The sequence below is a fragment of the Sparus aurata genome, chromosome 11 (assembly GCF_900880675.1).
Source record: "Sparus aurata chromosome 11, fSpaAur1.1, whole genome shotgun sequence".
NCBI classification, from domain to species: Eukaryota; Metazoa; Chordata; class Actinopteri; order Spariformes; family Sparidae; genus Sparus; species Sparus aurata.
In genome coordinates this window covers 12,549,839-12,563,869 of record NC_044197.1, presented here as the reverse complement: position 1 = coordinate 12,563,869, position 14,031 = coordinate 12,549,839, and the positions used below count along the sequence as shown (strand labels likewise).

Here is a 14,031-nt window from a genome sequence, read left to right as displayed (position 1 = left end):
GGTGTGGGTGTGGGTGTGTGATCCCCCTTGGTTGTATGAAGCTGGGAGAAGAAGAAGAAGAAAAAAAAAAAATAATCCTGCCATGCTGTCAAATCTTCCCCTCCCAACTCCAATCTTGTATTAAACTGATGAAAAAAAAACTTGAAAGAAAGCGAGACCTCCAAATCTCTTCAGGGGTGGGGGAAGAAAAATGAGACACCAGACCACCCTGACGAGGGAGGGAGGAGGGGGGGAGACGTGTCGAACAAGTGACCGCGGCGAGAAGCGGTGGCAGAGGGGGTGAGGTGAGAAAAAGATGAGGAGCAACAGACGGGAGAAGCACGGGGAGAGAAGGAGAGAGAACAAAAGAGAGTCAGGCGAGGGCGGAGAGGGAGAAAAGAGAAAGGGAGGTGGAGGGGGAGAAAAAAAGGAGGGCGAGAACAGACAGCAGGGTTTTGGCACTCCGGCGCGCTGGCACCTTGGCGCCGGTCCAGGCGCTGGTCTGCGTGGGCAGCGAGCAGCGATTGATGCAGACGGATCGCTAGGCTTTCCCACCGCGCTGCCGGTGTCACGCGAAATAGTCGCACGCCGGCGCATCTCAAACCCTCAACCAATCTGCAGCCACGAGAACCTCAAAGCGGGGCAGTCGTCAAGCGTAAACCGGGGTCCTTCCACAACCCCTTTTCTGTTTTTCTGTCCATCTTTCTCCGTCTTTCCTTCCCTCGCATTTTGTTCATCTTTTCTGCCAGTCTCTTAACAGGTCTCTATTGATCATCCTATTTCCTCTTTATCTTTAATCAAAAGGCTGGGAAACTCTGTTGTTTAATTGATGAGTCTCTGCAAAGGGCCCACTCGCTGGCTCCCACAGAACCCGCTCTCATTCATAATTAATAAACCCACTGCTAATTATCCAAAGCGCAGCTAGCTCCACGCCATGCACGTCCTATATATGAAGGGAGGAGGAGAGAGGTGGAAGGAGAGAGCGAGGAGGAAAAAAAGAAAATAAGAGATGTGGGATTTTTGCGGGAAAAGAGGATGGATAAGAAGCAGGCAGGATTTTTTTTTCTTTTTTTCCTTTTTTTTTAGGCGAGAGGGAGGAGGAGAGGATGAGGCCTGTCACCTGTGGCAACCATCCACATCCAATCTATCTCCATTTCATCATCTCTCTCATCTCCATCACTTCACGCACTTCCTCTCGCGCTTTTCATCTCCTTATTAAAGTGCTCCAACTTTTATGGGCTCGGGGAAAACAGAAGAGGGAGAGAGAGACAGGGGAGGTGGCTGCAAAAGACAGGGCCCGACGATAGCGAGGCGTGAAAAACGCGATTGATTTGAGAGGGAATAATGCATCAGAGGGGTTATATATATTTATTTATCCTCACATGTGTGTCAACGCCAAATTTTCCTTCCTCTTCGGTGTTAACTTTTGAGATGTGTCAGAAAGTGTTTCCGGGGCACCGCCAAGAGTTGGAGGGCTGGATGGTATGGGCTCAGATGGATTGAGCGGCTGTCTCCATTACAGGCCCATCTGGAGGTGGATTGACCTGTCTGCCTACCACAACCTAATGCCGATTAATAAATGGGTGGCGAGGAGCGCTGGCTGTGGCCGAGGAGAGGCTGCCGGCGGGGAAACTCGGACAGCGCATCGTGCTCGGATACAGAACCCGAGTCACCAACGCTTCTGCAAAAGAGGTGGAAGTTTGGCCTTGCGCATGGAAAATATTTACATAAAGAAATCTATGGCAAGCTTTAAATCTTGATTGCGTGACCCTTGGGGACTTTAAATCAATACAGCAAACAGAATCAAACCCATGCACTCACACGCACACTGGATAAACTCCAGCGCTCCACTCTATTAATTGGTCTCTCATGTCTTTTATACCGGCAGATGTATCTATTTATCTAATTTGAGGCAAATCTAATAGTGCGCTTAGGCCGGCCACAAACACATTATAGGATTTACTTGTTTTCCTCCTGCCTATAAAACTGCTTTTTATGACGCGCAACTCAACTTCGGGATTATTTTAACAAGCTAAAATACATGATTATTAAATTAGATTGTGGGATGCTGCAAGAATTTTTTTTTGCGCACAGCTCTCAGCGCCAACTCGTACTGTTCACACCAGGCTTTTCTCATATCCTTCCCCCCTCCTTCCTACTCGCACTCGCCTGCAGCTTTTACTCCATCTCTTTCTGTTTTTTTTCTTTTTTTTTTTAGTTCCTCGCTCCCCCTTTCTCGGGGAACCAAAAAAAAAAAAATGTTGGGAGAGGGATGAGCTAATGTGATGGAAAGCGAGTGCATTTCAAAAAAAAAACTCGAGCTCATCCATATTCATCGACATGTTACCGAAGACGAGCAAAGTGTTGAGAAGGAGCGCAAAACGTGTCGTGATCCAAAACTCGAAGCACTTTTATACATTTGTAACAAGTTGACTCCGTGGATCTATCTGTTTTTTTCTTCTTTTCTCACCACTTCTCATGAGATTAAATCATAAACCCACTGGCAGACACACTTCTTCTTCCTTGGCCCTGTTCCATCTTTGCCGTTGCCACGGGCAGGTTGGACCTCTGCTAGCCTTCGTATCCCCAAACTCCTCCACCACAGCCCTCCTTCCTCTCTCTGTTTCTGTCTCCTCTGCTGCCTGATGTAATTTACCCCGGCGACCAATCGCCATCATTTCCACTGCTCTTTACCCAGGATGCAAAGTGTCTTCACTGGAACCCCCCTCCAGTGGCGGTGACCTTGGCTTTCTGAACTGAAATAGAAGACGGATAAAAAATCACTGACCGACTCCCAACCCCAACAATCCCACCAATCACTGCAGCCGGCCCCTTCCTCTCAAATTACACTCTAATGGTTTAAATGGTGCGTTCTGAGGGCAGACTGGGGGCCGAGGGGGGGTTGAAGGGTCCAGCTGACAATTTATGACTCAACTAAAGGTCAACTGTGAACCCCGGCGCTTCACTTCTGAACTTTCACTATAGCAACAGTAAACACAGCACAACTTGTGCAGCGGTTTCATGAAATCTATTCCAGCAAATTCCTCCCTCACAAGCATGAAGACAAGTTTTCGGAGCACTGCCATATACATCAAACGGGGGGGAAATTATTCGTCTGTTGCAATCTGCAGCCAACAGGCAGGGCCAGATAAAATGGTATCTCCTATGACATGCTGCATTCCCGACTGACTCATTCTCCTTTTGGCAACGAAAATAGAAACATAAAAATGCACAAATCAAACCAGCGAGTGCATGAAAAAGTCATTTATAAACTCGGCTGTAAAAATAGTGTTCCTTCTCTGTGAAATCGAAAAAAAAAGGAGCCCAAGTTGAAGTTTACCCTCTCCTTCCGCTCCACGGGGTGTTTGCAGATGGTGCAGGCGGTGTTATTTCATTATGACAGAGCCAATACATTATAATTATCAGTGGTATTTGCTTTCCTGCCTTGGGTTACCTCAGCGAGGGGGGCTCTCGTTCTGTTTTCACACTCTGAAGCCGCCCTGTCACCTGAGCGACTCTGATTCATGTGGGTCTTAATGTCACAGCTGAAGCAAGCACTGACCCTTAAATGAACTGCTTGATTTGACTGTATAATTAATTCTATTTAAGTACAGCAAAATGCAACTGAGTGGCTAGGTTATAGCTGTCTATATCAGTATGGCAGACATTAATCTACCACCAGCTTCAGGTTAGCTTAGCTTAGCACGATAAAACTGGAAGCAGAGGCTCTGATGGACTGAAACCAAATCCACGAGCCAGCAGCTCTAAAGCTCACGTCCTTTGACCGAGCCCAGTGACTTCCTGGAGTTTCCCTGGCATTGTCACGGTCATGAGAATACTGACCCTGCCAAAAAAATAGTCCAACACATCCCCCCCCCCGCCCCCCGTAAATCCAAAACATGTCACTTTAACACTTTCATTTCTGTACAGTTTAAACAAATGAGATGTAACATGTTCATTAGTGAGCTGTAGAGGTGTTTGTTGGCTGTTTTTGTTACGATGGAGTCAGGCTAGCTGTTTCCCACCTGTTTCGACTCTTTATGCTAAGCTAACCAGCTGCTGGCTGTAGGTCTTCTTAGCAACTGTACAGACTTGAGTTGTATCACTCTTCACATCAACTTCCAAGCTCATGTACTTGTGAAATGGGAGGCTACATGCTGGCACTCAATGACTTCCTGGTGTTTCCCGGGCAGCCTCAGGGTCACGATAAGGCTCCAGGAAGTCACTGCACCCAGCCAAAAAGTAGTCCAACACATTAGCACCCTGTACATACAATATGTGTCACTTTTACTCTTTGTTTTTTGTGCAGATTAAACAAAAGAGATGTAAAATGTTAGTCAGTGAGGTGTAGAGGCGTTTGTAGATTGCGTTACCTTTGGACAGAGTCGAGCTGGCTGTATCTCCCTCTTTACACTCTTTATGCAACGCTAACCAGCTGCTGGCGGTATTCCTTAAGAGAACATTAACAGGCATGGGTGGTATTAGTTGTCTCATCTACCTCCAAAACTGTCGAACTATACCTTTTGGTTTGTCCATGCACTACTTTAACTTTAGAAAGTTAAAGCAATGTCACTTTTTTTTGTAGGTTTTAGTATGGTGACACAGCATTTTCGTCCCGGAGTGCAGTCCAAGGTTGAACAGTTTTTGAAACTCTGACTAGTTTCCACTTTCTCCAGTCTCTCTCTCCCGCCCTCGGGGGGATTGATGCTTCCCAGACAGACAGGCAGAGAGGTGGAGAGATATGATGGACTCCACTTGATACATGGCAGCCAATATTTGTTTTGTGTTGAAAGACAAGCTGTGTGGGTCAGAAAATACAGGAGGGAAATACACAAACACAGCTCTCTACAATCCCCTGACACAAGCTCATTTCTGTGCAGCATTCTGAGAGTCAGAGTGAACCAAACTGAAACCCTTTTGCTAAATTGTTTTGATGTCAACTTCGAGATATTTGCCCAACTGTAAAACAGTTTCACTGGAGCGAGTTTCTCTGTGTGTGTGTGTGTGTGTGTGTGTTTGTGTTACAAATACAAAGACGACACATGTAGTTCATACCGGCATGGACCGGTAAATGTTGTGACAAACTGCGGGGCGACTCCTGTTTCTATAACGCTGAGACGCATTGCCCTGCAGGTCGGAGACACCTCCGTGATTGGCTGCATCGCCTGAGCAAACACCGCTGACACAGTATGTCGTCCTCAAACAGATGCCAGTCTCCCTAGCGACAGCTCCGCCGGTGTCCAATCCTTACCCACACACCCACTGCTTTTTTCTTGGAGTCCCGGCACACATTTGCACACTTGCACTCACCCACTTGCACACCGCCGGTCTCGAATCAGAGCTAAATATAGGCGGTGAGGTACGGCTATAGGTAGTTGTCAGACGAGGCCCCATTATCAGCCTCTGACTGTGAGGCTCTTGTGTTCCTCCATAATGACCAGCCGCTGCACCTGTCTCTCCACCCAGGCTTCCTCTACGCACGGGCACTCAGGTCAGACTAAATATAGCCGTGCTCCCTCTTTGTCTCTCTCTGTTGCCTCACGCTGCTGCACCACTCTGCAGAACACCCCCCGATCCCCCCAAACACCCCCGTTTTCAACCTCGCGTTGGAGCAAGCTCAGCGTGGTGGTCAGGCCGGCCTGAAGAGTTATACTGCCCCCCCCCCCCAATCTCATCCCCTTTTATAGAAACACGGTGACATTACAGTGGGTACAGGGATCTATTGGCACCAGAGAGGGGGCCATTAAACACTATCCACTCTTATTATAGTGGTGACGTGTGTTTGTATGAGTCTATCTTTGGAAAGCTAGCGAACAAGTGTGGGGTGACAAGAGTGGGGGGTGACAGTAAAGCTGACAAGATTTCATCTTCCAGGTTTTAGCACAGGCGTATTATTTTTGGGGGTTATTACTGCTTTTTGTTTAATGGGAATTATTCTCCTTATTTATGGGTGGAAAACTCATCAGGATTCATCAGAAACACAGAAGTGGATGTATAGAAAACTATTGTGGCCAGCACAGTTACATCTACAAAATTAAACACTGGTACTATTATACTCAAAGAAGGGGACTTAAGGAGGATCAATATTGCTGTATGTGTCAGAAGGAAACAGGAACTTTTCTTCATTTATTGTTAAAATGTTAATTTGATTCTCCTTTCTAGGAAGAAGCAAGTATTGGAGAGCGCTGCATAAACTGTTCCCAGAATCTCCCATGCTGTGTTTATTTCTTCTCCGCCGCTGCAGAGTCCAACAAAGGCTGAAGCTTTAAAGTTGATGATATATATCGTCTCTCTGGAATCGTTATCACAAGGATTAATGATTCCTGAGAGAACTATTACGAAGCCTTAATATATCAAAAAAGAAAAATAGATGATTTCTGCCGTCATAAGTAAAATGTGCTCCCTCGTTTACCCTGTATAAATGTCATATTTTAGTTTATTCACACACATATAACCTTTTCCCCCTTTGCTTTTTTGATTGACTAATGCACAAATCTGTTCCGTTCACTGTGTCAACTGTCCTTAAATCACCAAACGTAATGTGTTGTGTGGAATCAGCAAAATTACAAAAAGAACAACACAAGTGTAAGCAAAAGTCACACTGTAAAAAAAAAACCAAAAAAAACAGTCATTTGCACCATGGCTGCATTTTAAATTGAGCAGCACCTTGAAGGATTATGCCACAGTCAACAGCCTACTTCAGTTTTTTTCTCTCCATTTCTGCCCTTCATCTTCGATTACACAAAGTATATTCCAAACATTACTTACTGCAAGGGGTCCCTGCTGTAAACTGTTAACGGTGTCTTCGTCTGTGAAGTGAAACAGATACGCTCCTTTAAAATACAGATCATTTACATTGAAATAACAGCTTCAAATCACTTTGATGGTACAGCGTCTTGTAATCGGGTGAGTTTTGTCTTTGCTCAGAAACTGAAACAAATCCCACAAAATGCCAATTTCTACATTATGTTGCTTTAATATAGCAGCAAACAATATCTTCTATGTAAATGCTCTTTTTTTTTCTGTTCCTTGTTCTGATAGCCGGGCCTGCCGCACGTGGTCAGTTCTGGAGAGAGAAAGTCGGGTCGGTGCCAGGAAGCGTTGATGAGCTGTGAATGAGACTCTGCACTCTGCAAACTAACTTTCTCCAGAAATGCTTACTGCACCTTCTGTTCTTCTGTTGCGACCGTAAAACACCCCATCAGCAACTAACATGCTACCAGAACTGAAAGTATGATTATGACAACTCCTTCAGCTCGTGAAGAACACAGGGTTTAATGGTGCATCGCTTTGATCGATGCTTGTTGTCCTGGATACCTGCGAGCTGGTCCAGGTAACTGTAATAACGTCGATTACAGGAGAGTAGTTCATCTTTGCCCTGTGATTCTACCCTCAGTCCTAAAGGTAACATAAAGACTTTGGTGATATTTCCTTAATGTGGTTTTTTCAGACCTGCGAGAGTTTGTTGCGATTCTATGTGCGAATATTAATTCCCGGGAGCAAAGTGAGGATATTACTGACAGTCATATTATGGTCTGTCTGCTCTCCTCTATTCTGCCGCTAACTAAATGTCCAATACCGCAGGCGGTAGAACATCTGCAGTGCCAGCACCCGAGAGGAAAACGACTTTCCGAGGTAATAAAAGATGAGATGGAGTGATTAGGGAAATGCCAGTGAATGGCTGCGAGGCATCCCAGCTCACTCCTTCTCCCTGCAAAATGCCAGCCAGGGTTACTCCTGACAATAGACAATGCATCACCTGCTCAACCTCTACAACAAGCCACCGCAGCAGCCAGCGCAAAAACACTTGTCCCCTTCTAAATCTAATCAAACAAATTGAAAAGTGCAATAATGTTTTGGCTGATGGAAACATCGTTGTCCTACATCTTCCATCTCCACACCTCAGGTTGCCAGCCATGCGGTGCAGCGCCTATCAGAAATGGGCCAAAACATTCTGGTGATAAAATTGACTACACCACAGTGCAATGCGTGGCCTTCTCTCCCCCGTCTCTGTTACCCTGGAAACTGTTGTCCATGTAGGAAGGAGCAATTCTATTACAGCGGCTGGGCCAGCCGGCAAATATAACTATAAAACATGACTTAACAGTTAAAGAGGCTGAGAGGAAGCAGAGACGAAGAGGGCTGAGAAAAATGCGGCGAAGAGAGGAGAAGAAGGGGACGTGGGGGGGAATCAAGAGTACGAGATGAGCATAGATTAAAAGGAGAAGGGCACAGCGGGGTTGGAAAAGATTAAAGGAAGTTCAGAAGTGAAGGGAACGTGCAGGAATATAGAGACTAGCTGGAAGTACGGAAGATTACTTCCAATCCTCTGACCCCGGCTCACGGAAAGAGGTACATAGAAATGTAAGGCGACCGAAGAATTTGCTTAATAACAACATTAGAGGGGAGTGCTAATGCACACTTGGCACAGTTATGATAATAACTGCTATCGGAATACGTCTGATTACACTCAGGAAGTGTGAGAGGACGGTGAGAGGGGAACGGGGCCAGGAGCAGTAAGCTGGTTAAGCAGATTGCCTGATCTAGCTTCTATGCTTCCCTACATCTATTCACTTCCTCTCAAAGCCTCGTCCTCGCCATCCGTCTCTCAGCCGCAACCCCTCCCCAGCTCATAATGGACCTATTGAGTCACTCCATTTGTCTCCCATCACATGCCCAAAGCCAAATCCTCTTCTTTATTCCTTCTTTTTCTTCTCTTCCCTTTGTTTTTTTTTTTCCTGCCCCCGACGCCCCCACACACACCGTCTCACACCATCTCCATCAAGGGTAAGTTATCACGCTCATGGCAAGAGCTTGTGATCAGTGTGTCTGTGTGTGTGCGTGTGTGTGTGTGTGTGTGTGTGCGTGTGTGTGTGGGGAGATAGTCAGAGAGAAGGTCAGCGTGGAGCCTGCAGGGAGACACAGGAGAGGGACGACTGGCAGGGATCAAATAATGATCGATACTGAACACACACTCTGTCACACAGGGGCCGTACGCTTAACTCAGCCTTGTCCCCTTCACACTCTCGTGCCCATTGGACGGGATGCGAGCTTGTGTGTGTGTTTGCGCGTGTATCAGGTTTCCCTTCTTTAGCAAGCGTTGGGGGAGTGCGCCCCTCCGATGTGACACGGCCCTCGGAGAGACATGTTCGTGTGTGTGACCCCCAGATGCCTGGGAATCATTGCGGGGCGGATTGAGTTGCCAGCCGGCTTAGGCCCGGCTTACTTTGTTCTAATGCGAACTACGCAAGTTGGTAAAGCACCGCAGCCCAGGGCTATACTATCCGACTGGGGTCAAATTACTCCAAATCCATTTCGGTGCTTTTGTGAGATCAGCTGCAAGTTGCACAATGGAAATACAAGTGAGTCAGTCCTAAGGCTTTAAACACACCCACCTGTCTGAAGCTTAAAACCTGTGAAGAAATGTTGTTGCTTCAAGATGTTGTTCATAGATATCTGAGTCAGACTTTTGTCTGACAGATTACCAACAGTGCTGGTTAGGTTACCGAAGAAATGATCAAACGTTCACCTCAGAGATGTTCATGCCGAACTGATGTGTACGTACTCTGATTACTTTAAAATACTTACACTGCATTACTTGCTGTTCATCGCTTCTTATTTAAAAAACATACAGTGGATAATGTAGTAGTTTATGGAAAGAGAAGCAAATGAGCATGAATTTGGATGTTTGTCCATTTTAAAGATAATTTTTCAACTCGAGGAAGTCGTAGTTTGTCATATATCGAATGAAGTCTAGGTGTCTGAATGTGCATGATTAGAAAGACTCCACACACAACATTCATTTTAATGCCCGGCAAAAGCCATTACTGAAACCTTGTAGAGTCGGTCCTGAATATTGTGCTAGCTCACAAAACGGACGAACTCTCCCTTGACATAACTTTAGCTAACAACAAGGCCAGTCTGAAATCACCCACTCATTCACCTCTCTTCACTCACCTCCTACGGATTTCTATGTGAGTACTATATGAGCATATTGTTCAAATTAAAAAACACCTTAGGTCTAAGGCTAAGGTCATTTTTTTCTCACTCCAACCCAGTATATAATGGTATATAATGCTTTCTTGGTGAATATCAGTTGTACTCTACCTTTCACGATGCATTGTGGGATAAGCCACTATATAGTGAGTAGTAAGTGATTTTCGGACAAAGCCGCTGACGTTGTATTCTGTGGATTCTCCGGAGCAACAATAGAACTGATTCCGGGGAGAGATGCTGCTGTGTTCATTTATAATTGTATTTTCATCATCTACACTCCAAGAGAAACACGACGATTGAGAAGGATCAGTATGTTCACACTGAGCATACCAACATTAGACTTGGACTTCAGATCAGATGGATACCCTGGATACACAGACCACGAAGTCACAACATCCAGCCAATAAGATCAAGTCAGAGTTAGCCACAGCTACCCCCAGGCTAATTGGTGGCAATTTGGTGGCAACTCTGAGGTCAACTCGCAACAACGGCTCAGGAAGGAGAGAAGAGGTGATGTTAATGTCACTGTCGTCACATTAATCAGCTTAACATATCACGGCGTCTCCTCATCTCATGCATTATACCTACATTTCTTTACGTGAATTCAACGATATCTTTGAATTGAGTGGACTCTGCTATCGTACCAAAGCTTAGTACAATAAATTGTGTTGTCACTGTTGCCTCATTTTTCCTAACCTCTTCTGATTTGACTGAAAAATGGTCAGTTCTGATGTGAACTCGCACAGTCAGATACTTTACAAGAATGACTCTTGTTTTTTTGGGTTTTTTTGCGAACATTGCCGTAACAGATGGTGTCATTTAATCCAGAAACCCGCTGTGAAAGAATGCATCATGGTGTTATTGAGTTTGAGGTCCCCTGTAGAGATTCAATAGAATCAAATTATCGTATTGTCTCACAGAGGGGTTTAGGAATCACTTTCTCTGAGGGGGAAGTACCTGCCAGCTCCACACAGATGTTAAACACGCATTACCGTCTGCTTTAAAAGAATTCCTCTGTTTAGTCTGTCCTCTATCAGCGATTTACAAAAACATTATATTAAGGAGTAAGTGCTCCATAACTAAACCCCACTCTCAAACACAATAGCAGCTGTTTGGACGATGCTGCCAGCGAACTGGACCGAGGACGAGGACTGATCTTCTGTTTGTGAGTGAATGGAAAAGCTTGCTGCCAAAGTTTGACAGAGTACGGAAAATTCTGGGAAAAAGTGAAAACCACCAGTTTGACTGAATGATGAAGAGGAGGAGGGAGGAGGGAGGAGGGAGGAGGAGGAGGAGGAGGAGATGTGAAAAGGTTTTAAAAAAGAGACAGAGAGGGGAAGTTTAATCTGCGAGAAGGTGAAACTAGATCGTGGTATATGAGCACCTTCTCCACCTCACAGCCTCATCTCTGGAGAATTTAGTCTCTCGATTTCTTCAACTTCAACTTGTTGTGTGTGAGCTGTCTGTGTGTGTGTGTGTGTGAGGGGGAAGAGAAAGTTTGAGGAAAACACAGCTAATGAACACCTACCTGTTTCTTGTCTCCCCCATCTACATGTCACTTTGTCTGATGCATTATCCATCTAGTCTGTGCTCCACATAACTGCTCCTCACTCGTCTCCCCCCCCCCCCAAACCCCACCTCGCACTGCACTCCGTCATATTAACTACCCGACCTGTCACTTCGACTGCTGCAGCCTGTCTCTTATCCCCTTAAACCAGGTCGCCTTTCTCTAACTACATCCACTATTTCTGCCTCGCTCTGGCCCCGGTGCTGCCACTAATTCTCCTCCACCAAGAGCTGAAGTTTGAGTAAACTCACTCTTTGGCAGATTCAGTTAATCAATAAAGGCTGATTGAGACAATAACATTTAAATGCGCTGTTCTTTTCCTGTTGTCAAACTTTATCCCTGCTGCCCGCCACGCACTCATCCCCATTGACCGTGAGCAAATAAATGACCGTGTATTAAAGAGAGCTGCTTCAGTTAGCTTTTTCACCTCTGTTTTATTTTCTGGATAGTAAAAAAAAGTAATTGGCTAATGTCAGACACTGTTAAATGACTCTGTAACCGGCCCACAATGAGCTGGGAATGAACTTCTAACATTGTTTTGGGTGGTTGTGTAGGGAATGTTCTTGGGATTCTCACAATAGGTTTTCAAGGTCCCAGATCTTTACTGATATTAGGTTATTAAGAGATTGTTTACACTTGTCTTTTTTAAAGAAGAGACAAGAGTTTGATAGGAAAGCAAGTTTATTTTTGTATTGATATTTATGCTATCTATCAACTGTCAACATTTAAATTTAAATTGAGGCGCTCAACACTATGCACTGTAAAATCTGAAGTTGAACTTACTCAAAAAAAATCTGACTGTCTCCAAAAGGTACGTTGATAAAACTAATAGACCTCAGCAAAAAAAAAGAAAGCGTTGACCCAAATCTAAAACATTCACACGGCTAACATCAGACTTCATTGATTTGAATGAAATCCGGGAGATTTGCTATGAAGAATTGAGTTGCATAACACCAGTAATCCATTTTTTTTAAACATTAATGCCAACTCCTGCTTTTGAAGATCAGGTGGAGACTTCAGTACATTTATTACGGGAAGTTGAAAGAGAAAATTTGATTAACCCGCATCAAAGGACTGCACCGCATACATTCCATAACAAAAATGACAGCTTCTTAGTGAGAAAGATGGAAAAGTAGCCTTTAATAAATTATGAATCTGACCATTTCGGCTGAGGTGAGGCTGAAGTTGAACACGGCTGATTATGTTTTAACATCTTCAGCCACATATTTGATCACAAAAGTGTTGATTACAACCTCAAGGCCAACAAAAAGTTTCGACTCAGTGACCAGACAGGCCCAAGGATAGCTGGTTAGCATGCTAACTTGGAAGTGCAGAATATAGTGGATATCTCTGCAACATAATATATAGAAGTCAAGATGTAAAAATTATGTTTTTTAGTCCTTTTATTAATCATTTTCAAGTAAAACTCATACATATATCACCTTTAATGATGGGGATAGTATCATGATCTGGTGAGAAAAGGGCTCCCTCAAACGCACAAGCAAGGATGAGGGGATGTTCACCCCTTTGTGAACGCATGACTGGATAAAGGACGTTACTACATGGGCTCAGGAACACCGTTAAAAAACGTTTAACTGTGTTACAAATTTTGTCTGCAAATGACTGCAATCATTTTTATTAACTTTTTGGACAGCACATCTACTCTTTTGAAATCGGGGTTGGGAGAAAGATATTGTAGATGCAAGGTATATCTTAATTTCTTCTTGAATTAAAGTAATATACCTGATACTATACATGAAATCTGGATTGTTTGGGCTGTGTGGGAAACTGAACAAGATTGGCAGGTATGGAACATGGATGAATGAACGCATCGTCCCAGTGGCTATGATATTTACAAGGCATTGGTTGCCATTTGTGGCAGGTGGGTCAAAAAATCTCCAGCCCTTCTGCGCACCTCATCTTTCTTCTCTTTTCTTGCTGCTCTAGTTGTCTACAATCCCTCATTCTTCATCCTTCCTTTGGTGTTTTACCTGTTAGTTCACCTGTCCATCTGTCCTTCTTCATCCAGAGAGAAATAAGAAAAACAGAGCTGTCTGCTGTTCCACAGTACAGTCCCCTAATCAGGGGCTTTGCAAGGTCTAAACAACACTCCCACAGCATACAGAAGAACAGAAGGAGGAGAGGCTGGAAAAGAGAGGAGGTAGAGAGAGCTGCAGTTGGTAAGAGAGAGAGAGAGAGAAAGAGAGAGAGAGAGGGAGAGAGAGAAATTCAGGAGGAAAATACACCATCCTACCTTATAATCCCCTGCCATCCTACTTGAATCCTGACAGCGCTAACCTGTTTTTATTGCAGTGAATGGGCCGAATACCAATGGAAATGCACCTACGTGTAGAGCACTTCACTGCACGGCTGCCAGCCTCTGCTCCGGCTGGCTGCACTATTATCATTCAATTAACAGCCTGGTAATCTCCACATAAACGTCTGGGAATCAATAATTCTTAGTTGCTGCGAAAAAAAACCAACACTTT

The 14,031-nt window shown here is 44.7% G+C and overlaps 1 protein-coding gene across 2 annotated transcripts in view; it reads right to left on the bottom strand.

Moving 5' to 3' along the window:
• sema6bb (sema domain, transmembrane domain (TM), and cytoplasmic domain, (semaphorin) 6Bb) overlaps positions 1-14,031 on the bottom strand; it is a 138,498-nt gene that overhangs the window by 99,770 nt on the left and 24,697 nt on the right. Inside the window, exon 2 of one of the 2 annotated variants that reach the window (XM_030433231.1) lies at positions 6,748-6,788. The exons of the other annotated variant lie outside the window; for it this stretch is intronic. The gene's annotated coding sequence lies outside the window, so the exon portion shown is untranslated. The remainder of the gene's footprint in view (positions 1-6,747; positions 6,789-14,031) is intronic. 2 annotated transcript variants of the gene reach the window in all.